The sequence below is a fragment of the Melanerpes formicivorus genome, unplaced genomic scaffold, assembly GCF_026170545.1.
Source record: "Melanerpes formicivorus ecotype bairdi unplaced genomic scaffold, bMelFor1.0.p_v2 SCAF_5, whole genome shotgun sequence".
Taxonomy (NCBI): Eukaryota; Metazoa; Chordata; class Aves; order Piciformes; family Picidae; genus Melanerpes; species Melanerpes formicivorus.
Genome location: NW_027142357.1, coordinates 3,237,214 through 3,264,364, shown reverse-complemented (window position 1 = coordinate 3,264,364; position 27,151 = coordinate 3,237,214). Strand labels below are relative to the sequence as shown.

General features: G+C 41.9%; 1 protein-coding gene across 3 annotated transcripts in view; it reads right to left on the bottom strand.

The window, feature by feature from the left end:
• Nucleotides 1–27,151, bottom strand: part of GULP1 (GULP PTB domain containing engulfment adaptor 1) — a 212,719-nt gene that overhangs the window by 128,535 nt on the left and 57,033 nt on the right. For 2 of the 3 annotated variants that reach the window (XM_068137890.1, XM_068137892.1), the window contains exon 2: nucleotides 16,778–16,899. The exons of the other annotated variant lie outside the window; for it this stretch is intronic. The gene's annotated coding sequence lies outside the window, so the exon portion shown is untranslated. The remainder of the gene's footprint in view (nucleotides 1–16,777; nucleotides 16,900–27,151) is intronic. 3 annotated transcript variants of the gene reach the window in all.

Sequence of the window (27,151 nt, the reverse complement as noted above, 5' to 3'; positions counted from 1 at the left end):
CTAGAGCAGAGTGAAGTTACAGAATCACCTCTCTGGATCTGCTGGCCATGCTTCTTTTAATGCAGCCCAGGCTGCCATTTGCCTTCTGGGCTGCAAGCTCACACTATCTGCTTTTGTCCAGCTTCTTGTCCACTGGCTCCCCTAAGTCCCTTTCCTCAGGGCTGTTTTCTTATTACCTCATCCCCCAGCCTGTATTGATAGTGAGTTCTCTGCAGTTTCCTCAAACCCATTCTGTTTTAATAGAAAACTTATGTAGAGAGCTTCAAGCAAAGCTCATTCTTTGGAAATTGCAAATAAATGATTGCAAATGGATGCTTGTGCCTGCAAATACATGCACGTGGATACTTGCACACTCTCAACTGCCTCACCAAGGCACATGGACAGAAAGGACTGTTACTGAATTCTTGAAACCATCTCTGACTTTGCCTTTAAAAGTAAAATTTCAAAGTAGCTGTTGCAGAGTAACAGCATTGAGGCCACTTAAGACAGATGTACTCAGAGAATGAAACCAGTATCTCAACAATACTATGTAAATCACTGGCTGAATAAGGAATTGGCTGACTGGATGCACTCATGAGTTGCAGTCAACAGTTCACTGTCAAAATCCCTCAGGGGTCAGTACTGGGACCAATGCTCTTTAACATCTTTGTCAGCAACACAGACAGTGGGATTGAGTGCACCCTCATCAAGTTTACAGATGACACCAAGCTGTGAGGTCTGGTTGACACACTGGAGGGAAGGGATGACATCCAGAGGGATTTAGGCAGGCTTGAGAGGCGGGCCCAAGCCAGCCTCATGAAGGTCAACAAGGCCAAGTGCAAGGTCCTAAAACTGGGCCAGGGCAATCCCATGCACAAATATAGGCTGGGCAATGAGTAGCTTGACAGCAGTCTCAAGGAGAAGGACTTGGGGGTGTCAGTTGATGAAAAACCCAACATGAGCCAGCAATGGTAACTGGCAGCACAACAGACAATTGTACCCTTGGCTGCAGCAAAAGCAATGTGAGCAGAAGCACGAGGGAGGGGATTCCACCCCTCTGCTCTGCTCTTGTGAGACCCCACCTGGAGTAGGAGGGACACGGGATGGTCCAGAGGAGATCACAAAGATGATCAGAGGGCTAGAGCAACTTCTCTCTCACAAGCTGAGATTGCTGGGGCTGCTCACCCTAGAGAAGAGGAGAAGGTGCCAGGGAGACCTAATCACAGCCCTCCAGTACCTGATGGGGGCCTACAAGAAAGCAGGAAAGGGATTTTTCACATGGGCTTGTAATAATAGGACAAGAGGGAATGGATTGAAGAGGGCAGATTTAGACTGGATGTTAGGTAGGGAGAAATTCTTTACAATGGGGGTGGTGAGACATGGGAACAGGTTGCCCAGGGAAGCTGTGGATATCCCCTTCCTGGAGGTGTTCAAGGCCAGGCTGGATGAGGCCTTGAGCAAGCTGGTCTAGTGGAGGGTGTCCCTGCCCATGGCAGGGAGGTTTGAACTAGATGATCTTTGAGGTCCCTTCCAATCTAAACCATTCTATTAATCCATAAATAAATAAATAAATAATAAAAGAAGAAAACCAAAAAAAGTTATGTTATGATTAGGCAAGATCAGAGAAAATCAAAATGTCTAATTAGGCATTACCTTGAAAACTGAAAGCATAAAGCATTATTTTAGCTAAGAAAATTGCATGCCTTGATAAGCTCCAGAAAAACTGAACAGGAATGCTGTAAGCTGGGAGTGATGGAGACATTGAATACTACAGTCTAATTGTGGACAGAAGTTCCCCATCACTCTGCCAAACCTCTCTGCTCCTTTTTCTTCACTTTATGACTGTGTGCATGCAAGCTCCAATTTGTCCCTTGAACTACTTACATTTAAATCTTTCAGGAATTCCTCTGCATCCATGATTTTAAAAAAATAAAATAATAGTCTCACCTTTCTATTTCACCCAAGAATATGTCTCTGTTAACTGGATTTTCAGAAGCATATATTGCTGGTCAGAATTCAGTTATATTTTTTAAAAAACAAGTTTAGTTTTGTGTGTTTAACCTTGCAGAAATTATTCTTTATGATAACCAGACTCTTAAGGAAAGCACAAGAACTATTAACAGCACCAATGTTTTTAAACTTAGTTCAAATCAGAAGCAACAACATGAGAGCATAATTGCTATAGGAGTCCAAATATTCTTCTCCTTTGTAGCTCCTTCAAAAGAAGAAATCTGCTGAACCTGCCAGTACAAGAATTCTTTTCAAGCACTAAAACCTCAACATGCTGCCACTGAAACCTGAATGGCTTTAAGACCCAAACTAGAACCTCCGAAGGTTAGCAGGTATTAACTTTTCAAATGTCATTGGAATCAAACCAGTGGGAAACAAAAATGGGTTTTACAGTCTTTTAAATTACAATACACCTACACAACCAAACAGTAAGTATTCAATAAGCATCCAAGAGGAAAAGTGAGATTTCAAAGGGACCCTAAAACTAGAATATATGAACCAAGGCCTAAAATCCCTTCAAGCTCTCCGGAGTTCATAACCCTATGCCCCTGCCTCATGGGGAAAACAAAAAATTAAGAACTCAGAATTAATAAGCCAAATTATTCTTCTTCTTTTTTTTTTTTTTTTCCCCCTGCTAAGTAATGCTGGAGCTAAAATTGGGATAACAAAGGAAGGTAGCTGCTTGTTAATACTGGGGAAAGCTGCTTCCTCTCCTGTAATGCACTAAGCATTTATGAAATCATTCAACAGAGGATGTAGCATTCATTGGCATTCAGCAAAGTTTCCAAATACTCCTATGAGACTATTAACATTCCATCTTGCAGATGCAGAAATTAAGACAGAGACACAATACTTGGCCTCTCAATAGCCCTGAAAGGATTGAAAGCTTGTAGCAAATCTTAGGACTTCCGAATTTCATGTTCCTGTTTAAGGATTTCTCTGCACTGAAAATACTATTATTTTTTTTTTTCCCCAGTTATTCAGCACATTCAACTGGAGATACTTCCCTGACCTTTTGCTGTTGTTGGGGTTTTTTGGTTTGGTTAAGTTTGTGGGTTTTTGTTGGTTGGTTGTTTTAGGGAAAAATTAGACAGTTTCTCTTTAGTTTCCAGTTACTATAACATGACTGCAGAACCAGACTATAGTTTTTCAAACAGAAGATCTCACTCCTGTTTCATTAACTGATAACTAAGCAGAGGCTTCGAAGTACAAAGGGAGAAGAGAAGTGGAACTACAAACAGGCCTCTGTGCCAACTTCCACTAATGGTTGCACGGTTAAGTTGATTAGGTGGTGTTGGATGATGGGTTGGACGCAATGATCTCGAAGGTCTCTTCCAACCTGGTCTGGTCTGGTCTGGTCTATTCTATTCTATTCTATTCTATTCTATTTTAATCTTACGGCCTCATTCCTCATGTTGTGACCAGTGACACAGTTAGGATAAATAAAGAGGGACTGATGACACCTCTACCAGTTCCCTCTCTGCCCCCAGGATGGTGCCTGCACCCATGGTGATACTGTCAATATCTGAATTGGTACAAACTTGAGGCACTCGCTATGGATTCCAGTGAAACTCCACATTAAGATTGTTCTCCTCACTAGGATTTTGGAATCCTTCATAGCAGTAGGAATTCTGGCTTTCAAATAGTCCTAGCTGGCCAACCAAGCTTGATGAATCCTTTTGATATTGATGGCACTCATATTCCTAGCTGTTCAGAGTATCACAGTATAAGTTAGGTTGGAAAGGACCTTGAGGATCATCGAGTCCAACCTATCAACACAGACCCCATGACTAGACCATGGCACCAAGTGTTGCTCCATGAACACAGGATATAGTTCACCTGCCCAAGTTCTTTGTCAAATAATACTTTCACTAAAAAAAAAAGTAAAACAACATCCAAGCATTTGCCCCTCCAACTGCCTGGAATAAAAGGAGAAGCAACTCACCACCATACCTTGAACTCTGCTCAGTTACCCAATTTAGGAAGTAATCATATATTTACCACACTTTTTTTTCTTTTTCCAAGTTATTTGTTGCTGTTTGCATTCAGCATTGTGAAACTCCGAGTTAACTGTGGGTTTACTGCTATTTCATGGCTCCAAGGAGATAGCTTGTCTTCACAAAATTTATCAGTCTAAATGTCATCAGCCTTAAGCTCTTTGCAGGTCTGATCTACATTTGTCGTACAAATACACATCTATAGTGTTACTTAGCTTCCTGCCAAAAAGATGTTACTTACTTTTCAGGCTTTACTTTTCCCTTTTTCTTGGTTCAAGCAAGAAGAAACAAATGCACATATTAAAAAATCCCAGGTAAATCTGTCCTGTGCATCCTCCCTGGGTCGCTTTGCATGAGATACACTTCCCCCCCACCAGTTCTCACCCAGGTATCAATCACAGAAACACAGAATGGTAGGGGTTGGAAAGGACCTTAAAATATCATCCAGCCCAGACCCCCTGCCAGAGCAGGAGCACCTAGAGCAGATCACACAGGAACACATCCAGGCAGGTCTTGAATATCTCCAGAGAAGGAGACTCCACAATCCCCCTGGGCAGCCTGGTCCAGTGTTCTGTCACCCTCACAGGGAAAAAAATAAATTTCCTCATGTTTCCATGGAACTTCCTATGTCTCAAATCCCACCATTGCCCCTTGTCCTGTCATTGGGCATCACCAAAATTCACATTAATTTGTTGTTAAGTTGGCTCTGTTTGTGTTTTTTTTTCCTTTTTTTTTCTGTTGTTGGTGTTTGTTTTTTTTTTTGTTGTTGTTGTTTTATTTGGGGTTTGTTTGTTTTACACATCTACACCCGAGCACTGTCTCCAGTGAATAGATTCACTCACATGAAAATCTTTGCTTTGCTCAGGGTGATGAACAACCTCACTTGTGACATTTACATCTATTGATTTTCCTGTTTTCTGGACAGACTATTACAATATGTTGATTAAAATTATATTAATTGATAGTCCACTGCATTAGAAGATCTGCACTTCTCATCCTAAAGTCAAAACCTTGTCTTACCCATACAAAGAATCACCCTTGGATATTTCTGCAGCACCAGGACAAGAGGACACACTCTCAAATTGCACCAGGGGAGGTTTAGGCTGGATGTTAGGAAGAGGTTCTTCACAGAAAGAGAGACTGGCCATTGGAATGGGCTGCCCAGCTTGGTGGTGGAGTCACCACCACTGGAAGTGTTTAGGAAGAGACTGGATGGGGTGCTTAGTGTAATGGTTTAGTTGATTAGATGGTGTTGGATGATAGGGTGGACTCGATGATCTCAAAGGTCATTTCCAACCTGGCTAATTCTATTCTATTCTGATTGATCTGTATGGTATCAGTTCCAAATCAGTACTTTTTACTGTCTTAAAAAATGCAGTAGCCAGAACTTCACCACTGAGAAACAGGAAGCCTGTCTCAGACACTGCTGATTCCCGCCTGTTGGAAAAGTCAATTTTGAGAACTATTTTTATTCAACAGACTGCTACTCACCAGAGATCTGTGCATCGTGCTCTTCAGCAAGAGTTAATAAACTGCATTTCTGCTGCTGAAAAGGTATGTACCCAGCAGCATCACAATTTCAGCATAAAATACCACTGTGAAGGCCAAAATGCTCTTTGCTATCCACCATTAAGCTTTATGCTAGGTTTTAGGGCTGTCCAAGCTGGATAACACCATAACCTTGTGGTAATGCCAAGTAGAAAGTCAGTTTTATTGTGTCACCATTTTCATCAGTTCATACAATGGGCTGGGCTGGAAAGGACCTCCAAAGGTCATCCAGTCCAACCCCCTCTGCAGTCAGCAGGGGCATCCTTAACTAGATCAGGTTGCCCAGAGCCTTGTCAAGCCTCACATTAAGTATCTCCAGGGCTGGGGTCCCAAACACCTCCCCAGGCAAACCGTTGGGAGCATTTTCAGGAGTAATGAGTTCCACAACTCCCCAAACCAAAGAAATAAAGAAATATAAACTTGTCTTTAATATTTTTAATGAATTACCACTTCCAGTCAAGGTTAGAAGACTCTGGTTTTATCTTGTTCTTGTCTTGAAGCCATGTTAACTTCATAGATATGGCTTATCTGATGAACAGAAATTCACTAAACTGCAGTAAATAATTTCTCTAAGATGAATGGCAACAGAGTTACTAGAAAAATCAGCTGACTTAGCTATCTGTTCTTAAATATCCACAGAGCTACCATTATCACAGTATTTAAAACATCCTTAGTAAGCATGTGCCAACTTCATACGTTAAAATAGCTTTTGATATACAGGAGAGCAAAGAAAGAGACTAATGTTAAGAACACATTTCTCCCACCATTCAGCAGTATAGAACATACTTAAAATATATTAAACATACTTAAACATTTTAAAACATACTTAAACATATTTAAAAGCAACTACAATAAAAAGCATGGAAACAGGTGCTGGGAACCAAGCACCTGTAAACACCACAAGGGCTTGTAGGGATAGGACAAGAGAGAATGGATTGAAGCTTGAGGAGGGCAGATTTAGACTGGAGATCAGGTAGAAACCCTTTACAGTGACGGTGGTGAGACACTGGAACAGGTTGCCCAGGGAAGCTGTGGATGCTTCCTGCCTGAAGGTGTTCAAGCATGAGGCCTTGAACAGACTGGTCTAGTGGAAAGCACCCCTGCCCATGGCAGGTGGGTTGGAACTAGATGATCATTAAGGTCCCTTCCAACTCAAACTATTCTATGATAATATGATCTGTGTCTAGAGAGAATGCTCACAAAGTAAAACAATCAGAGGTGTAGAAGAATGTTCAGATAGAAGTTTCCCTCAGCAGAGGGGAAGAATAAAGAGAGTCTTGAGGCTGGCAGTTTGAGATGAATGCTCCTGTTCAAGAAACTGCTGAAACATTCTGTTAATAACAATTCACAAAATATAGAGTGTCTCAGTGACAGAAAAATGCAAAGCACTGATCCAAGTAATTTATTCAAAGGTAAGAGTACTCTCCATAGATAGTCCACATTAACACAGCACCCAGCCCTTAGGGCTGTCACCTCAGCCCAGAGTTGCTGACACAACCATTGCTGAAGGCATCAGGGCAGCCAAGTGTATGTGGCCTTTTTTAGAGTCTTACATATTAATGTCCCAGTGAGGCAGAGTAAACACATCATAATGGACATGTCTGAGAGTGACTTTCATGGCAGTAAGTCTGCAAAAATAATTAAATTAATCCAAGAAAATAAAATAGTCTTCAAGTGGGATGAAGGCAGCATGTTGAAGACAACCTGTGAGAGAATCCCTACTTACACCATAGAATCATAGAATTGTTAGGGTAGGAAGGGACCTCAATGATCATCTGCCATGGGCAGGGAGACCTCACAATAGATCACGTTGCTCACAGCCACATCCAGCCTGGCCTTAAAAACTTCCAGGGATGAGGCATCCACCACCTCCCTGGGCAAGCTGTTCCAGTGTCTCATCACCCTCATGGGGAAGAATTTCTTCATAACATCCAACCTGAATCTACCCATTTCTAGTTTTGTTCCATTCCCCCTAGTCCTATCACTACATGACACCCTAAGAAGTCTCTCATCAGCTTTCTTGTAGCCCCCTTCAGATACTGGAAGGCCACAAGGTCTCCTCAGAGCCTTCTCTTCTCCAGACAGAACAGCCCAAACTCTCAGTCTGTCTCCACAGCAGAGGAGCTCCAGCCCTCCGATCACCCTCGTGGCCCTTCTCTGGACACATTCCAGCACATCCAGATCCCTCTTGTAACCATGAACCTCAGATCAACAAAACAAATTTAAATAGAGGAAGGCAATCCTCCTATTTCTCTTCTACAAATGCTTTCATCATTTTAGGTGCTACAAACTTCAGAGAAGGACTTAAGACATTCATAGAAAAGTTTGGGTTGGAAGGAACCTGAAGATCAGGTATGTTGAATCTTTTATTTCTTTTTTCCTCCCCTCTCCTTTTTGTTAAATGTTCCAGTGATAGAAATGATTACTACAGTGGGTCTTTAGTTTCTATTATTCTACATGATTGAAACATGATCTGTTTGGCTATTCAGGTCTTAATTTCTTTGTTTTAGATAGACCAAAATTAAAGTGTTCTTGTCTATTCAAGTAGTTCTCTCTACAACTACCTGAAGGGAGGTTGTAGACAGGCAGATGATGGTCTCTTCTCCCAGGCACCCAGTACCAGAACAAGAGGACACAGTCTCAGGCTGCACCAAGGGAGGTTGTTAGGAAGAAGTTCTATACAAAGAGAGTGATTGCCCATTGGAATGGGCTGCCCAAGGAGGTGGTGGAGTCGCCGTCATTGGAGGTGTTCAGGAGGAGACTTGATGGGGTACTTGGTGCCATGGGTTAGCTGTTTGGGTGGGTTGGATTGGTTGATGGGTTGGACGCAATGATCTTGAAGGTCTCTTCCAACCTGGTTTGGTTTATTCTAAAATAAAGGCTATTCAAAGTAGATTTTGGGTTAAATCTAGCAAGAGTCAGATTTTTTCCTTTGTCTGGATTTTTATTTTCCATCTCAAATTTCATAATCACTTAGAAATACAAAACAAAAATCCCAGGTGGTTGATATTGTATACATGCCTAGGGAGCCAATTAGGTACATTTTTGTTAATGGCTAAACCATTTATCAAGTTTTTGAGCTGTCGAAATAGAGACTTAAACAAAAGCCCTCCAAATGTTATGAATGAGTCTGTCATTAAGAATCTAGACCCTGTTTAGGTGAAGCAAGACATCTTTGCTCACAAACAATTGCAAGCCTAGCTGGTCTTTGTACTTTCAATTCCAAGAGTCAAAGTGTGTGGGAAGAGGTTCTTTTTGGATAGCTTTAGAAGGCTACAGGGAAGGTTTGCCTTTGCTCAACTTAGAGAAAGCTATGTTTTGTCTTTGACTCTGAGAATAATGTAAACACCTTGTAACCAAAGGAGAGAAACTGGGCAGGACTTGGTTGGATGTGTTAAAATACTGTTTTGTTATTCTGACCTGTTGTATTAATTACACATATGCCAGTAGAAAATGACCAACTGAGATGTGACACATGCCTTCTGATAGACTATATAACTTTGCTGCATAACGTAATAAACATCTTTGCCTGCTTACAGCTGGTCCTGAAAGCTTTGCACATGATAATTAAAACATCTGTACTACTACAAAAGTGTCCCAAATTACCAGAAAAATTAACAAAAGCAGGAATTAAGTTCACAGAAGTGTGGAAACATCACTTCTAATATACTTTGGACCTTGAATACACTTTGGGTTGCTCCAGTGTTTCCACTTCTGTGGTACAACAGATAAAGGTGAGGATGAAAAGGAAGCAGCGACTTACTACAAAATGGAAGTATCATAGTATCATAGTATCATTCAGGGTTGGAAGGGACCACAAGGATCATCTACTTCCAACCCCCCTGCCATGGGCAGGGACACCCCACACTAGATCAGGCTGGACAGAGCCTCATCCAGCCTGGGCTTAAACACCTCCAGGGATGGGGCCTCGACCACCTCCCTGGACAACGCATTCCAGGGTTTCACCACTCTCATGGTGAAGAACCTCCTCCTCACATCTAGCCTGAATCTCCCCACCTTCAGCTTCATTCCATTCCCCCTAGTCCTATCACTACCTGAGATGCTGAGAAGTCCTTCCCCAGCCTTCCTGTAGGCCCCCCTTCAGATACTGGAAGGCCACAATTAGGTCACCTCGGAGCCTTCTCTCCTCCAGACTGAACAGCCCCAACTCCTTCAGTCTGTCCTCATAGGAGAGGTGCTCCAGCCCTCTGATCATCCTTGTGGCCCTTCTCTGGACACCTTCCAGCACCTCCACATCCCTCTTGTAATAGGAGCTCCAGAACTGGACACAGTACTCCAGGTGGGGTCTCACCAGGGCTGAGTAGAGGGGGAGGATCACCTCCCTCGACCTGCTGGCCACACTTCTCCTGATGCAGCCCAGGATCTGATTGGCTTTGCGGGCTGCAAGTGCACACTGAGAGCTCAAGTAGTGCAAATGGAGGGGAGGAAAGCACTTCAGTGTTTTTATATTTGTGTTATTATTCACCTTTTTTTCATTTAGTTATGATACTTCTGTCTGTAAAAGGCCAGAATCAAGCAGCCTCATAACTTAGACTAACATGATAAACAAATCTGTTAATTTTCTAGTTCTGGAACTGATTTGCAGGCAGTGATTTATAAACATAAACCCAAATACATAAACAATAAGAAAATAAATACAACATGAACTGCAATCCAGAACCTTGATGTAATTCTTTCCCTGTCTCAAGAACAGTCAAAAAGAGAAAATACTGCAGCTGATCCTTTCACTCCATCAGGCTATTAAAAAAAAAAATAAATAATAATTCAACCCCTCCCCCCCTACTTGTTAGGAATGTTAACTTTACAGAGAGAGACCTGGAAAATTCATTCCAAAATGAAAAAAAGAAGTGGCAACAGATTGCATTTGGAAGTTTTGGAGGAAGTGTTTTTTTCAGTTTCAGATATCAGGTAACAGGTGATAGATATATATAAAAAAAAAACAACACACCAACCAAACAAACTAAAAAAGACCCACTCAGAATACCAAATTGCCTAATAAATAACTTACCTGCTCAGCAAAGCAACTGAGCTGCTTTCCACAGACTGGCTTTTAATGCAATGCTTTCCCATGACTCCCATGTATGGGAAGAACAGACTTGAATTTAATAAACAGGAGTGGGGGATAGATAGAGGAGGGCTGTGTAACATCTGTCTGCATCCCTGCTGCAAAAAATGAAAGATATCCCAGAGTTGTCTCACCAAACCCTTTGAGTTCACTTCTGCTACTATGATTCACCTCTTTTCTCATCATGAAAAGCAAACCTCCATAAATGTAGACTCCCGTGGCAATTGCATCTTCCTAATAAAGCCAGATGTCATGTTTTCTGTAGGTAAATAAAGGAAGCCAGTAGTCTTGAGGAGGAATTTCAATACCAGAAGACAACACTGAGAGGGGATCTTATCAATATCTAAAGGGTGGGTGTCAAGAGGATGGGACCAGACTCTTTTTAGGGGTGCCCACTGATAAGACAAGGGGCAATAGACACAAACTGGAACACAGGAAAATCCACCTAAACTAGGTGGATAAACAAGGATAAACTTCTTTCCTATGAAAGTGCTGGAGCCCTGGAGCAGGCTGCCCAGAGAGGCTGCAGACTCTCTTCCTCTGGAGAGATTCCAAACCCACCTGGACATTGTGATCCTGAGCAACCTGCTGTGGGTGACCTTGCTTTAGCAGGGGAGTTTGGACTAGATCATCTCCAGAGGTCCCTTCCAACCCCCACTGTGATTAATCTGAGTAAGCATTTAGATAGAAAACAGACAAATCAGAGGCATGGAGATGTCTTCCAAATGCTGCTCAAATAACACTTGTGGTTTGGGTGGGCCAACTGGGAAGAACCACAAATGCAAGAATAAAATCTTTTTGTTTGCCTTTTTAAACACAGGCTGTTGACAGCATTTCTGGAAAGCACTTAAGACACACTTATCTCCACCTGTCAAGCTGAAGGGTGATTGAGTGACACACCATTTTCTTCCTTGTGTCATGCAGAAAGTCAGAAAGGCTCTTCTGTTAAGACTACAGCAAACTGTAAAGACTGGAGCACTGATGAAGCAGGGCATCCAATAACTTCATCAGCTGCATCAAGCAGGTTCCTTGGCTGCTGACAGTTCTGAATGACAGAGCAGATCTTGGTAATGATGAACACCTTTTGCTTTGCCGGCAGGGCCTCAGTTCTTATGGTTATTTAAATTAACAGGGATAAAGTAGCTACAATTACATGTCTCAAACACACCTTAAACTAAAAGGTAATTAGAGCCTGACCTTGCAGTGCCTTTAGGCAGACTGTGTAATGAACCCATTTTTTTAAATAATACTGCAAATAGTTTGAGATAATGTTTTTAAAAGATATAACTGCTTGACCTTCAGAGATGCTAAAGCCTAATGCTAACCTAAAAATAAAAATAATAAAATAATGCAACCTAGAACCAGATTTTTAAAAGAATAATTGCCTATAAAGAAGAACTTAATTAGAAATGTGGCAGAATCTTAACCACCTGCAAACTATCAGAACTTTTAATGGCCCCCTAACAAGGGGTGAGCCTCTCCCAAATGGTAGGATTGTAAGAAGGTGATTGTAAGAAGCTCAAGGTAATACCTTGAAACTGACCTGAAAGAAATTTTACATTTTGAATCATTTGGCTGCAGCCTTGACTGGCTTCTTGCCAGTACACAGGCAGTAAAGGAAACCAAGAAAAGAGCAGTGACGAAACCAGTCTCACTATTTGGAAGGTGAGGCAAAGATAGACAGGAGATATGGTGGCAGCTTGACAGAAGTAGTGGAGGACAGAAATGGAGCTTTAAATAAGCAGAACCTGAGCACACAGACTTTTAGTGGTACAGTGAAACTTGTTACATCTCCTAAAGAAGGGGTCCAGTTTTCAATCAAGAAAATCAACATACACAACCAAAAACCAAAACCCAAATTGGCAAAAACTTTGCCATCAAGACTGGATTCCACTGCTTGTCTTACAGGCTTAAAGATCAAGAGGAAGAATTTTCAAAGTCCAAATTATTTACATGATCCACCCTCCTATATGCAGGGGCATCCTCAACTAGATCAGCCGTGTCAAGCCCCACTTGGATTATCTCCAGGGATGGGGCCCAAACCACCTACCTGGGTGACCTGTTCCAGTGTTGCACTACCCTCACAGTAAAGAACTTGTTCCTAACATCTAATCTAAATTTGCTCTTTTCTAGTTTGAAGCCATTGCCCCTTGTCCCATCACTGCAGGCCTTTGTAAACAGGCTGTCTTCAACCTTCTTGTAGGATCCCTTCAGGTACTGGAATGTTGCTCTTAGGTCTCCCTGGAGCCTTCTCTTCTCCAGGCTGAGCACCCCCAGCTCCCTCAGCCTGTCAGCATAGCAGAGGTGCTCCAACCTCCTGATCATTTGACAGCCAACACTGCCAGAGAGCTGGGCAAGGGGAAAATAAACAACCACCTGTGTGTTGAAGCCTTCTCCTACCATGTGCCAACATGAAGTAAGGGCTTGACAACAAGCACTGGGGAGTGGAAGAAGAGCAAGACTGTCTCTGCCAACTTTCATACCAGCTTGAAGTGTGGCACTGAACTGGAAACCACTGCATTATTGTACACAGGATATCTTTCAGTAAAGTACCAATCATTTCTTGGGTGAAGTGATAGTCCACAAACAGGCTCAGTCAAAACAGAAAACACATGAATTCAATTCATTTATTCTCAATCTCCTGCCCCTATGCAGCATTCTGAGACACCAGCTGAGCTTGACAAAACCATTTAGATGGTAGCACTGAGACTAATTCCCTGTATCTTATAAAAATGGTTTTAAGTAACTGAACACAGCTCTGCACTAAACTGACAAGAAAGGTAAAACATCAGCAAATGCAAAAGTCAGAGTTCATTAGCTTGCCCTAACCACATGAAGACATTTTTATTATGCTCATTTATTTGAGCAAGCTATTAAAATATAAATCTATATACAGTCCCCCATCTCTGGGAGTTGTGTAGACCTAGTGCTTAGGGATATGGTTTAGCCAAGGACTCATCAATGCTAGGTTAATGATTGGACTTGATGATCTTAAAGGTCTTTTCCAGTCTGGGCAATTCTGGGATTCTGTGACAGAGTCTGGGCAAACAAATGTTATGGTAACTCTGATGGAACAAAGGTTACCCATGAAATGTTAAATGCCAATTCTGCATGAATTGCAACTGCTTTCCTAATCTTACTTGAGATGTTTAACTTCACAAGCCTACTGCAAAACAGAACATGAAGGGCATTACGTGTCCCGCTGGCCCCTCCAGCAGGTCTCTAAAGAGGGCTTAAACACTCATTTATGGTATTACCCTCTTGGACTTCAAGTATCTCAAACTCCACTTCAGGGTATTAGGACAACTGCTGTTTAAAGTACGTGTAAATTAGCTGAATCATGAACCTCCATTGGAAAAATCTGCCTTATAGATCATGTCCTCAGGGAATCAAACACTGCAACGACAACTTACCACTGAGCTAATCACAAATCAGAAAATGAAGTTTAAATTAACTAAAGCAGAGGCACTAAAACAACCCCGCAACAATCAATAATGTTATCCAGCTGAACCAGGTCATGCATACTAGAACCTCCTACCATTTACTACTGCAGTATATAACTGCTACAGGAAAAATAAATTCTAAGCCTCTGCAAAGTAACAGAGGGAAGTTGAAACATTTCTTTGGGCTTCACTATAGTGAAATACACATTTTGGAGCTGTTAGATTCTGCTACTGGTCCACACATGATTTTTAAAGTGTCAGTGATTAAGCTTGGCCCTAAAGATTTCTGTGTGAGTCTAAACATTTCCCATGTATTATCTGCTGTAACCTCCCAACACTACATTTCACAGTACCACAGTACATTAGAGGTTGGAAGGGACCTCCAGAGATCATCCAGTCCAACGCCCCTGCCCAAGCAGGATCACCCAGAGTAGTCTGCACAGGAATGCATCCAGGTGGGTTTCAAATGTGTTCAGAGAAGGAGACTCCACAACCTCTCTGGGCAGCCTGTTCCAGTGCTCCATCATCCTCACTGTGAAGAAGTTCCTCCTCATGTTGAGATGAAATCTTCTATGATCAAGCTTGTACCCGTTGTTCCTTGTCTTATTACTGCATAGCACCAAAAAGAGCTTGGCCCTCTCCACTTCACACCTACCCCTCAGATACTGATAGACATTGATCAGATTCCCTCTCAGTCTTCTCCAGACTAAACAGCCCCAGGTGGTCTCTCAGTCTCTCTTCATAGGGAAGGTGCTCAAGTCCCCTAATCATCCTCATGGCTTCTCTGTTGGATTCTCTCCAGCAGGTCCCTGTCTCTCTTGAACTTTACTCAGTAAGTGATGGACACTAAAATCACATACACCTTTAAAAGCCCAAGGACACAATGTTCTTAAAACGAAGGCTTTTGCACATAAAACCAGATTTGTCTTTAAATTCCAGAATCCCAAGTACTCTGTAAGCCCTGCTTCAAATCAGCAAAAGAATTTGTATCTAAGCATCTTAAATAAATCTGTTTCAAGGAAGTCTGTATCTACAAAATGATTCTGTGTTTTGGACTGGATAATGAGTCCTAGCACCATTTTTTGCCAGCGGGTCTGGCTTTGTCCCACCCTGTGGAAGGAGAAATCCATTAGGTAGTCTTTTTCAAGTGCAGAGATAAAAGGAGAACCCAGTATGTACATGGGAGAGATTTTGAGTTGCTGTTGTCAGAAAGAATGAATTTGTCTCCTCCCATTTGTTCCCAGGCTACAAGATCCTTTTGCAACTGGGAAGCTTTGATTTTTTTCCTTTTGCTCCCTTCTGCACCACAAGAAATACCTTTCAACAAGGGGCTTGCCCAAGCAGTGAGTCAGAGAAAGCAAGCTAAGAACTTGTATCCCTGTTGGTTTACATCAGAAAGTAAGTCAAGAACAACAGATTTTTGCCCCAACCACCCAGGAAATGAGAACCACAGGACCTGTCTGAGACAGAGCTGGGAAGTAACAGCATGAAGTGATAATCACAAACTGCCTTCCTGAAAACCAGTGGCAACTGAAGCAATCCTTGCTCATCTTACAGGAAAATACCACAGCAATAATTCAAAATCCAAGGAACTTTTACTGGAAATGCAGTATTTGCATACCACAGATGTTTGGGACATCAAGAAACACCAAGGAGGTTAGAAGGAAACAGTACGTCAGTGACCTGGTTTTCAGAGGTAATGAAATCATGTGAGCACTTCGAAGAGAATCTAATATCATAGCAAGAGTCATCTTGGTGGCAGATTAAAGATAACCTTTGGGAAAGCCAGCCTCATATGCCATTAGCTCTATACTTTCTCCAAGGTATTTCAATGGATTTGAGGATTTAATAATGAAACGTAATGAGAACTTGCTCCAAAGCACATGGCTGCATCTCAAATAAGCAAGGCAAGACAAGACAAAGTTTTTGTTAACCACCAGGATTGCTAAGTAATGCTTTTCCACACCTCAAAACAATAAAACAAAATGTTATACAGTTTTAGCTGACCTTCCTTTCACTGAGCTAAATAAACCATTCAATTTTCCAGAGGTTTATAGTTCTCTGCCCACACTTAGAAAACATTTACATTATTTCATGTTTTTGAAGTATTTCACAATCATTTCCATAAATAAACTCTTATCCACAGCATTCTACATCCCCCAATAAATCATTGGAAACTCACAGCTGCTGCCTTGCCTTTATCCACACAGGCTTTACTCTCCTGACTGAAGCAAGGACACTGCAGCTTCAGTGGACTGTGGCAGGGCTTGCAGTTTGAGCACTGAGCTATCAGTTGTGGAGAAGGGAGGGGCATTAAAAAGGTTTAGAAACAGGAGGAAAAGCCAATTTGTAATAGTCACACCAACAAGCATTATTCCCTCCCTCAACAACAGCAGTGCTGAAACACAGTTCCTTAGACTGTTAGGGCTTTGGGTCAACAACTTGGTCCTGCCATACACTCTCGGTAGCTGACTTCATGTCAAGAGTACTGTTTAACAAGTGAAATGGACAGGAGCACCTCTCTGATCCACAGAGTCTTTGCCTTTTGGCTTCATTGGAAGCACCTTACATGGAAAAGAAAATAAAACCCCAAGCTACATCATTAGCGCCTTAAAAATACCCACTTCTACTCAACCCAGAAAAGAATAATATCAAATACTTGCATAATTCTTTTATGTAAAGTAGTTGAGACAACTACAATTAAAACATCTTACCCTTCTGCATTCAAATCTCTTGCCAAAGTCAAGAGCAGACACTAGTTCTCAGGTGGAACAGTTCACTCATTTATCAACATTTTCGAGCCTTCGTTACTGCTGCTTTACAGTTTTCTCAGGCACTAGAATAAAAAGAAACGATGACATATTAGTTGTGAAGCAGGGTTACTATTACAGCATAGAAATTACATCCTCATTTTCAGAGATTTAGTGCAAAACAGCTTAATGGAAAAGTGTTTCGCACAATTTAATAGAATTCTGCTGGAAAGGTCTAAATCAGAGTAAAGAGCTGGGAGAAACAGAACTCTCTTTTCAACTAGAAATTGTGATTCAAATATTTTTTTTTCCATCTTTTCCCTATCCACAGTTGCTCTACCCTGACAAAAGAACATTTTAACCCAGAGAACAGTGGCCTGAGCACTTCCTGATTCCACTAAATATGAGATGAACCAGGCTTGCAGCATCAAACCAAAATCCTGCTCCTCTAAGGAAAACTACTGCACCATAACATTACATTTCCACTGCCTTGTTATTCTGTCCAATGTAATGTGTCAATTTCAGTAATTATCCAATGCATCATCCTCACCTATTTCACTTCCTCCTATCATGCCTTTATAGGAATACCAAGGTAACAAATGATGAAGGTCACTGTATAGAAGAGAACATGTTCTGGAGTTACAACATACAAAGATTTTATTTTTTTTTTTCCCCCCTTGGTCTAATGTGAAATGTATCCTGTACCACTTCATCATCAGGACAGCATTAAATGCAACAAGTAAATGCTACATTCTCATGCTGGCGCTCTCTTTCTTACATTTTTCCTCAACAAAATAAATGCACAAGGTAGAGCAGAGCTCATTTCAGCTTTGGTTGTAATGCAATTTTGTTTCTAATCCAAATCTGTACCACTTAGCCTGGAGAAGAGGAACCTCAGGGGAGACCTTATTGCCATCTACAACTCCCTGAAGGGAGGTTGTAGCCAGGTGGGGACTGGTCTCTTCTCCCAGGCAACCAGCACCACAACAAGAGGACACAGTCTCAAGCTGCACCAGGGGAGGTTCAGGCTGGATATTAGGGAGAAATTCTTCACAGAATGAGAGACTGGCCATTGGAATGGGCTGCCCAGAGAGGTGGTGGAGTCACCATCAGATGATCTCAAAGATCTCTTCCAACCTAGTTAATTCTGTATTCTGTGTACTTACAAGCTGGAAATTTCAGGCAGGAGATAAAACCATTAACCTTTTTCGCATGTCATAACTTTGTGCCTCTACTTGAGCCTGTACAGCCCAACCCCAACTATCTTCTTGAAGAGAGCAGCGGTACATCCTCGGTTCCCCTTCTGAAAACTCAGGTTTTAAAGAGAGCATTCACTCCAACATTTCCTACTGACACAGGATGCAACCCAGAAAACAAGTCTGAAACCTATTTTTAGGTGCTGTTCACACCTAGATTGGTCGAAACCCTGATTAACTATAAAATTTTAAGCACTTATACTTGTCTCTCCCTAGTTTTTCTTGTAACTACAGAGCAAGAAAAGGTCATAGGACACTTCAGAAGGCAACACTGACTAATGCAGTGTTCAAGCTTGGATCCAAAGGAGCAATGCAAATGGGAATCACTGACCCTATGCTTTTCACTGGCTCTATGCTTTTTTTTGCTTATTTGCAGCTCATCCCACAGTGCCTGAAGCCGTTGACATAGCTGCCTGCCAGGAAATTGTTATTCAGAAACTCATTCACATTGCACTGTTCACAGTCACTGTAACCAATCTTTCCAGTATTACATTTATAGAACAGCTCTCAGTAAGAGGACTCACATGTGCAGCAGAAACTTCAGGCAATTCATCAGCTACAGTCAAGGCAAAGACATTTCAGAAATCATGCACAGAGGTTCTTAAACTGGAATTATCAGAGAAAGACTTGGAAGCCCGTACTCTGCTCTTGCACAGAAGCCAACAATTTGTCTCAGAGTACAGCAGCAGCTCTTTTGCTTTAAGCAGTTGGCAAAATACTCTGTACCATGGAGCAGCACCACCTCTCCTCATTTACACCTTCTGATGATTATAATAGTGAAACAAAAATACTTGCAACTGCACTGTATATACTTTTTTTTCCCACTTACACGTGTCAAAGGATTTGGCAATCATGCACAGGTTAGTACTATCTACATCATACAGAACAACATGGGAAGGGAAGCTCACATAAGAAACTCAGCTAGCAGGATACATTTCAAATTATAGAAGTCCCAGTACACTATGTAAGTTCTTCCTAAATACTCCATTTTAATGCTGCCTGCAAGAGAGAGAAGATACCTTTTTGCAATCATAGCTTACTAGAATCTACTCTGGCAGTTTCAGGAGGCTATACAATCTCTGCAAGGCACAGCAGGCCTGGCATCACCTTAGAGAAAATGTGCCAAACCATTTAAAAGTTGCTCTTTGAAAACTCCTGGGTGAAGAAAACCCTAGAGAAAAAACTCCTAGTGGACACTAAAGCACATCCAGTGCTTTTCAAAAATGCTACCCTTAAGTCCACATGAAGAGAGTCTCCACAGTCCCCGAGTCTCACCTAAGCAATCAGTCCTCCCAAAACTCCCCTTTTCAATTTCCTTCACACCCATCCCTGCCTACTTACCTTCTGCATCCTTCTGCTTCCAGAATTTAAGTTTGATGGATTAAGTTTGATTATTCTCCTCTTTCTTTTACAACATATTTTACATTCTTCTTCTTTTGTAGCATCACAAAAAATAATTATTAAGATACTCTGGTCCAACAGATGTACAACAGAACCTGCTATGAAAATGATCAGGGGGTTGGAACACCTCTCCTACAAGGACAGGCTGAGGGAGCTGGGGTTGTTTAGCCTGGAGAAGAGGAGGCTCTGGGGACACCTAATAGTGACCTTCCAGTACTTGAAGGGGGCCTACAAGAAGGATGGAGAGAGACTGCTTACAAAGGTCTGTGGTGATAGGGCTTCACACTAGAGAAGAGCAGATTTAGTTGGATGTACAGATCAGGTCCTTTACTATGAGGGTGGTGGAACACTGGAACAAGTTGCCCAGTGAGGTAGCTGGGGCCCCATCCCTGGAGATACTCAAGGTGAGGCCTGACAGGGCTCTGGGCAACCTGATATGCTGACTGCAGAGGGGGCTGGACTTTTAGAGGTCCCTTCCAACATAGACCATGCCATGATTCTACAGATGGGATTAAAAGTCTTCCATGACTAAGCACCTTGGCATCTATTTATTTCATATTACAATTGGCTTTACTTACATACCCCTCAAAAAAATTCCAAAACATTTGGATCTGTGGTGTAGTGTGAAATAAACAGGCTCTGGGCGAGCAGATCTTGTGGAAAGTGTGCCCGCCCATGCCAGGAGGGTTGGAACTAGATGACTAGATGATCTTTTAAAGTCTTTTCCAACACTAAAGACTGATTCTGTGAGACCTGAATAAATCATAATGCTAACATGCAATGGTCTAAAGTAAAACCTGGGGTGGGTGATCAAAGAAGCTGAAGTACTCAAAGGAATTCAAGGCACTGAAATATAAATGTTACAGTAGTTCTACAAAAGAACAAGCTACAGCAGATTAAGGAAGGATGCAGCTACAACACAGATCAGACAACAGGAACTGTATTCAAGTCAGCAAAGAAGCCTCCTGGTAAGTCCAGTGGCTGGCTAAAAAACTTGTTGCCCATAGAGCCTTTGAGAATGGTTGAGGAAAGAAGCTTTCAAAACTACTATGTGGTGGTAAAAGCTTGCAAGGAAACAAAACCAAGCAAACCAATTGGTGTAAAAATCAGTATCGGCTAAATCAAGTTCTTCTTTTACAGCTAATCCAAGGAGCAGGATGTCAGGGTGCTTTTCAGGGGAGGAGAGCTCTAACTTTTTACAGTTCAAAATCAGATTGTCCTCTACACAAGGAAAAGTATTTTCAGACTTAAATTCCCAGATTAGACACAGCCATTTCTCACACTTTAAATGAGAATGTATTTGCAAAGATGAAACTCAAGATTCAGTCATTCTTAACCAAGGAAGAAACATCAAAGTAGAATATCCTTTAATTCCTCTGTATGAGCAAAATTTATCCCAGGGATATTTTGAAGATCTCCAAGACTAGAGAAATAAGCAATATATACAGTCCTTTGACAGGATGCAACATCTATTTAATTCCCATGTTTTAATTTATGCCAAATTAACTGTTAGGATATTTCTGTCAAGAGCAGGGCAAACCTCCTTACAACTGCAGCGAAGTTCTGACTGGAACCTAAAGACCCAAAGGTAAACAGGAAAAATAGAGTCTGCCTACAACTCCACTTACCCTGCAAGTCTTGACAGGCAGCAGGCCCAGTTCAGGGTACACCTAAATTGTTTTAATACATTAATATAGGATGTTTACAACTGATTCAGAGCACACCACTTTCAGGATGTGAATTTTGTAAGGAACTGCTTGAAAGAGTCCAGTGCAGAGCCACAAAGATGCTGAAGGCAGTGGAACATCTTCCTTTTGAGGAAAGGCTGAGAGAGCTGGGGATCTTTAGCTTGGAGAAAAGGAGACTAAGAGGTGACCTCATTCAGGTATATAAAGATGTGAAGGGCAAATGTCAGGAGGACGGAGACAGGCTCAGGTCAGTGATGTCCAGTGATAGGACAAGGGACAATGGGTGCTAGCTGGAGCACAAGAAGTTCCATGTGAACATAAGGAAAAACTTTTCCATGGTGAGGGTGACAGAGCCCTGGAACAGGCTGCCCAGAGATGTTGTGGAATCTCCTTCTCTGGAGGCATTCAAAACCCACCTGCGTGTGACCTATGAGACCTACTCTAGGTGATCCTCCTATGGCAGGGGGCTTGGACTGGATGATCTTTCATGGTCCCTTCCATCCCCCAACATTCTGTGTCTGCTATTCCATTTGTTTCAAAGACACTGGGAAGGAGTACAAGGGGTTCTTTGGTCAGCTAGTAAAAGTCACTGGCTCACCTGAATGACTCTCCTCAGCACAAGACAAGCCACCTATGACTCACTGACCAGCCTTCACTGATGTGATGATCGAACTGCCACAATGAAAATAGTCAATGAAATCATTTTATTTTTGCACAATGCATTCTGTATTTTGTTTCTCTTGATAATGTCATGAATTTGTTTTCTGCTTGCTCTATTCTTATCCTCACTAAAAAAAAAAATCAATAATGTAGAAAACATCACTTACAAGCTGCAGGAGTATTGGACAACAGGATTTTTCATAAAAACATGGAGGAACCTCAAAGCACAAATATCAGATGGGCCAGTGACTTGAGAGTTAAAGATACAGGTCCATGTTTATTTCTTATCTGACTTCTAAATGTTACCTAACTGTGCCTCAATTTCTGGCCTGGAGAAAAGAGATGGTGTGAGTTCACCACTGAATGAGTAAGCAAAACACTCCTGGAAAATTTACAGAGACTCACAGGATTTTTCAGATATGGGTAGCAGGTATGTATTTTGGAAGGCAAATTAAGCACGAGAAGCTGACAGAAATTCAAATAGTTCTGCTGTATAAGTAAGTACTGTGCATGAATACAAATCTTCTATCCTCCTTCAAAAATATTCATGAAGAAAGTGAATCAAAATTGTTATCGAACAAGAAGTCCATACAGCTCTACAGCTCCCTGTCTGACAACCAACAATACCAGCCTGGACCCCATTATCTAAGGAATAATCACAGAATAGTTTGGAAGGGACCTTAAAAGCTCACCTAGTTAAAACACCCCTGCCATGGGCAGTCACACCTCCCACTAGCCCAGGTTGCTCAAGGCCTCATCCATCCTGGTCTTCAACACCTCCAAAGAGGGGGCATCCACAGCCTCCCTGGGCAACCTTTTCCAGTGTCTCACCACCCCCACTGTAAAGAATTACTACCTAATATCCAGTCTACCCTCTTCCAGTTTAAAGCCATTACCTCTCTTCCAAACACTAGAAGCCCGTGTAAAAACCTCCCTCCCCAGCTTTCTTGTAAGCCCTCTTCAGGTACTGGAAGGCCACTATAAGTTCAATTAAGTTTTTAGAACGACAGAATCATTTAGGTTGGAAAAGACCTTCAAGATCATTCAGCCTAACCATTAACCCTACTTGACCAAGTCCACCACTGAGCCATATCCACAAGCAGCACATTTACATGGCCTTTAATCACCTCCAGGGCTTGTAACTCAAGCACCTCCATGGGCAGCCTGTCCTAAGACCTGACAACCCTTTCAGTGTCCATCCTAAACCTTTCAGTGTCCATCCTAAACCTCTCCTGGTGCAGTCTGAGGCCATTCCCTCTTGTTCTATCACTAGTTACTTGAGAGAAGACATCAACAGCAATCTCATGACAATCCCACTTCAGAGAGTTGTAGAGAGCAATAAGAGCTCCCCTCAGCCTCCTTTTCTTTAGACTGAACAGCCCCAGTTACCTCAGCTGCTCCTCATAACATTTGTTATTTCCTCAACAGCCAGTAGTTACACAGATACAAATCCCTTCATCTCATACAAACTCATTTGCAGTTATACAGATGTATGTATAGTTAAAAGACAACAGCTTGTCACAATACACTTCAATGCATATCATAAAGGATGCTCCAGAAACAAAACTATCTGCTGGTCAGTGAGTTTTTCATATTGTGCTAAAAAAACAGTGGAATGAGAAATCTTTAAGACTACAGGGTTGATGAAAATATCCAAACCAAAATATTCTACTCTCAGAATATTTTAATTTCAGGTGGAGAATTTTTAAAAGGCTTTTCTGATCTCTACCCACATGCTAGCTCCAAAACACCTACAGATTAAATAGTTTCAAGCAGATGACAGCAGTCTCACGAGATCAAAAGAATAGTGATAAGTCAGCACAGTAATTCACTGCAAAAAATATAGTAAAATGCACAAGGCAGTGAATTCTTCCCCTTCTGCCTTTGAGGAATGAAGAGGACTATGCCTGTATGCAAGCACATATATCTGTGTGTATACAAGCACAGAGTATCAACGCATAGCTTCTCTGCCTGTTATGCTTCAGTTTCTCATCCCTGCGGTTCTGCTCCCAAGACAGCCTCCAAAGCAGACAAGCAATCTTTCCTTTAGCTGTTTCTCATTTCCTCTTTATGTCTGAGTGGGGATGAGACAGGGAGAACAATGCAAGGCTCAGAAGCTCTTGTTTTGCAATCAAGAAGCACAGACTTCTTGTACATTTCATAATGTGCTCATAGTATTGGTTCTTGCTTGACATGACTCATGCAAGACCACTTTGTTTTCTGTGGATTCAAGTGCATGTCATGAGTCAAGAGCTCCTCACTGACAGCAAAAACACCTCTCTGCCTTCCAGAGTACCTTTGCCCTCTGAAGCTGTTGTGCACTGCACTGAATTTATTCCCACAGGATCCTTCTGCAACTCTGTGCAGAGCGGTAAGGCTGGTTTCCTCATAGGGCTGCTATGGCCTTGACAGTTCAAAGTACTGCTTGCATGGCCCAGAAACACAGCCTGTGCACATCCACTGCAGAATTAATAGAGGCAGATGGTGTCAGCCCAGAACACACCACACTTGCCATGCAGCAAAAGCAGTCTCTAAAGCAAGAAGCATCAGTGATGTAAAGAAGTCGCTATACTATCATTGTAAAATCATGAGGTGAACACTAAAGAAAAGCTGTTGCAGGTTTAATAAGAAAGCTTGTGAAACATCACTGACAAATGGACATGAAAATAATAAATAACCCCCACACACGTTACAGATTCACAGATGGCACTGAGTTGGAAGGGACCCTCAAAGGTCATCTTGTCCAATTCCGCTACAGTCAGCGGGGACAGCTCCAACTACATTGGGCTGCCCAGGGCCACATCAAGTCTGATCTTGAATGCCTCCAGGGAAGGGACCTCAACCACATCTCTGGGCAATCTGTTCCAGTATTTCACCACTCCCATTGTAAAGAGCTTCTACCTGATGTCCAACCTAAATCTGCTGTGCTCCAGTTTACAGCCATTGACCCTATCACCACAAGCCCTTCTAAAGAGTCCTTCCCCAGCCTTCCTGCATGTCCCCTTCAGATATTGAAATGTAGCTCTTAAGGTCTCCACAGAGCCTTTTTCTTCTCCAGGCTGAACAGCCCCAATTCTTTCAGCCAGTCTTCACAGGAGAAGTGCTCCAGCCTTCTGATCATCTTAGTGGCTCTCCTATGGACCTGCTCTAGCAGGTTTGCGTCTCTCTTGTGTGGGGAGCCCCAGAGCTGGATACAGTAAGTCAGACTTCAGTGTGTGTTTCAAATATCACTGTTTACCATAGTAAGGAAACAAGATTGTCTAAAGACAGATATAAAGCTGGCAATAGAGGTAGAAGAGACAAGAAATGCAGAGAAGAGACACAAACAAGTTAAAATCTCATTGCTTGAAGCAGAGTGGGGGGGAATCTATAGCAGATGACTGTACAAAATTGATTCCCCCATCCCATAAAGCTTTGGGAAATATTCCTCCTACACTTCAAAAAGGACAATCTTGTGTTTAGTATCTTATGTAAACAAAGCTGAGAGTGAGGAATGCCAGAAAAGTTTCCCAGTTTGGTAAGCTGACAGGCAACCAGGAATAAAAGGCTGTGGTGAGGTTCAACTGCTCTAATTGCTGCCTCCTGAAAAAGCTGGGTTTCTCACTTGACTGAAATCAAGTGAGAAACCCAGTGTGCAATACATATTTTGAGATAGCATAAGCCTTACCACACATCCTAACTTTTAAATGGGACTTCAAAACATCCGCACATCACAGACAATGCTATGTTCAGCCTCACAGCCCTCTTCAGACATAAAAACATATCTCAAGCATTATACACCAAAGAACTATACAGATTAAGTATGAATTTATCAGCAAGCACTAAACTTTGTTTAAACCCTGTTAAGATCCAGAGGTGACTGACACGTGGTCCTCAGCTGCAAAGGGACAGTAACGTCACTATATTTAAGCAACTGCATACACTGAATTTTCAGCACAGATATTCTAAATCTACTTGTTCTATAAAAACAACCAAAAGTAGAAGTCAAACCTTCCTCCACAAGCTGGCAGCCTGCTTGTCTAAGGCTGATTTAAGGAAGGACATACTTGGTTTTTTTTCCTCCTGTTTGCATGGCAATTTTGATTTAAAGACTGACAAGGTACTCATCTGGGACCAGTTTTAAAGCAAAGAATTGGTTTCATCTGGTGATAAAGGTTTGATCAGGTTTGTGATTTGTAAGAAATTGTTTAGCTAAGGCCAAGTTACAGATGTCAGCTTGCCTAAATCCATGCAGTCAGATCTGCATAAAACAGAATAACTTGAGAATCACAGCTCTTGAAAACACAATTTATGATGATTTAATCTTTCCACAAATAGACAGAGAAAGCAAACAGAACTGTTATGCCTGGAAAACAAAACTGACAACACAAATACTGTAGCCTAAGTGGTTTTCCAAACAGCCATATTACCTCCCAGTAATAAAAAACATTTGCACTGTGCCCAGACAGAAAGTTTTGAGAAAATGCATTAGCCATCAAAATATAATTTAGTCTAACTCTTCACTCCAGGGCTCATTTGAGAAAAGGATCCAAACAAACTGAAGTTCACCAAAGAATAAACAAAATGAGATTAAGAGCTCCAAACCACACAATACTCAGTCCCAAGTAAGTAGTATACTTTTTAGCATAACTTACAGTGGTCCTGTAGTCATATATAGTCACATTTGGAGCAACTGACACTTTGTATGGGAAAAAAGCCCTCAGTGCAGGAATTATCACAGAATCACAGAACGTTAGAGGTTGGAAGGGACCCTGAAAGCTCGTCTAGTCCAATCCCCCCACCAGAGCAGGATCACCTATACCAGGTCACACAGGAACACATCCAGGAGGGTTTTCAGTATCTCCAGAGAGGGAGACTCCACAACGCCCCCCAGAAGCCTGTTCCAGTGTTCTGTCACCCTCACAGAGAAAAAAATTTTTCCTCATGTTCACATGGAACTTCCTATGCCTCAGCTTCCACCCATTGCCCCTTGTGCTGTCACTGGGCATCACTGAGCAGAGCCTGACTCCATTCTATTGGAACTCACCCTTTACATCTTTATAAACATGAATGAGGTCACCTCTCAGTTTCCTCTTCTCCAAGCTAAAGAGCCCCAGCTCCCTCAGTCTCTCCTTATAAGGAAGGTATTCCACTCCCTTAATCAAAGGATGAAATTTATATCATACAATACATTAGGTGTAGCTGTTTTAATTGCTGCTGCAATTTTAATTGCTATTCAAAACTCAGACATAAGAGTGATGCCAGCATCTATTGATTCTGGAACATTCAGGGCTGTTGATCCAAAACGCCATCATTATTAAAGCCACAGCATTTCGTAGATGTTCAACCAACTG